Source organism: Marmota marmota, unplaced genomic scaffold (assembly GCF_001458135.2).
Source record: "Marmota marmota marmota unplaced genomic scaffold, marMar, whole genome shotgun sequence".
Classification (NCBI taxonomy): Eukaryota; Metazoa; Chordata; class Mammalia; order Rodentia; family Sciuridae; genus Marmota; species Marmota marmota.
In genome coordinates, this window is record NW_026000051.1 from 8739412 (window position 1) to 8741307 (window position 1896).

At 44.6% G+C, this 1896-nt stretch overlaps 1 pseudogene; it reads right to left on the reverse strand.

The window, feature by feature from the left end:
* Positions 1-258: 258 nt before the first annotated feature.
* On the reverse strand, positions 259-1202 carry LOC107152216 (annotated as a pseudogene).
* Between the last annotated feature and the right edge of the window lie 694 nt (positions 1203-1896).

Consider the following 1896-nt stretch of genomic DNA (forward strand, 5'->3'; position numbering starts at 1 on the left):
GAGCAAATTATATTCCATGCTTCCAGAATTATGTCAAATTAAACCCCAATATTATGTATAACTGTAATACACTAATAAAAATCCCAAAATTCTCAGGACCAAGACAATCAAACACAGAAGAAAACTATATCCAAGGTGAAACACAGGCAGAAGACAATGAGTGCCATATCAAGATTCACTAAAAGCACCAGTTCAGAGAGGAAAGGATTCCTGTGCAGGACTGAGGTCTCATTTACAGTTAACAAGAAACAATGCCCATCACGCTGACAACGCGCCTCTGCTGAGAATAATTCTCAGAGCCCCTTTGATATCTCGATTCCTCAGAGTGTAGATGAAGGGATTCAGCATGGGGGTGACCAGAGTGTAAAACACAGACACAATGACATCCTCGTCACTAGAGTTATTGGATGAGGGGACAAAGTAGAGTGCAATAATGGCTCCATAGTACAGAGAAACCACAGACAGGTGGGAGCCACATGTGGACAAGGCTTTGCAGATGCCCTTGATGGAGGGTCTTCTCAGGACACTGGCCCCAATGTGGCCATAGGAGACTAGAATGCATATGAATGGCAGGGTAACAATCGCTAATCCTACAATGAGGATGACCAGCTGATTGATGGTGGTGTCTGAGCTGGACAGCTTGAGTAAGGTGGAGAGGTCACAGAAGAAGTGGTGAAGGGTGTTGCCTCTAAGGAAAGAGAGACGGGCTAGGAGGAGGGTGTGCACAAGGGCACCAGCAGAAGACAAGACCCAGGACACAACCACTAGCAGGAAACAGAGGCTCTGGCTTATGATGGTGGTGTAGTGCAGGGGGTGACAGATGGCCACATACCTGTCATAGGCCATTGAGGTCAGAAGGAAGCTGTCAAGACCCCCAAACAATAAGAAAAAAAAAATGCCTGGGAGAGGCATCCAGCATAGGAGATGGATTGAGTGTGCATCAGCATGTTCATGAGCATCTTTGGAGCCGTGACTGAGGAGAAAGAGATGTCAGTGAGGGCCAAGTGGCTGAGGAAGAAGTACATGGGGGTGTGCAGGCGAGAGTCCAGCCTGATGAGCAGGATGATGAGCAGGTTCCCCAGCACCGTGGTCAGGTACATGCCCAGGAACAGGGCGTAGCACATGCCTTGCTGCTCTGGCTGGATGGGGAGCCCCAGGAGGAGGAACTCGGACACACTGCTCTGATTATCCCTCCTCATGCTCTTCAAGTTCTCTTTTGCTGGAGACAAAAAAGAGATGGAAATGGAAAAGAATGAGAAATTACTGGGTCTATTACAAAATAAAATCAAGGTTTCAAACCATGTACGTGCATTTTAACCTGAATATCTCAGCCTTTTTGCCATACAAATGCACTAGGGATGGTCTGGACAAAGTTTATTATTTGCTCACCTAGGAACCAACACAGTATCTTTTGAAGAAACCATGAAACATGAAGAATCATCAGATGAGACCAGGCACCAACTTGAGAAGTCTAGGATTTATGATACGAACTTGAGATCATAAATTTTAACAGACTGTCCCAATACAAGAGACTAGAGTACTGAGGTCCAGTTTATTTTTTATGTTTTATTTGTTCTTTTTAGATATATATGACAGCAGAGTGTATTCATACATAAACATATATGTGGGAGTATAACTTATTCTAATTAGAATCCCATTCTTGTGGTTTACAAGATGTGGAGTTTCACTGTGATGTACTCACGTATGAACATAGGAAAGTGATGTCCAGTTCATTCTACTTTCTTTCCTATTCCCATCCCCCTCCCTTTTCTTCATCCCCCTTTGTCTAATCCACTGTGAGGTTCAGCTTCTTATGTGCTCTGAACATAAAAGTCTGTCCTGAAGATTAAAATACAAGCACTCCCCTTAAGTTGCTGGAGAGGTCGGGGCTAGGGC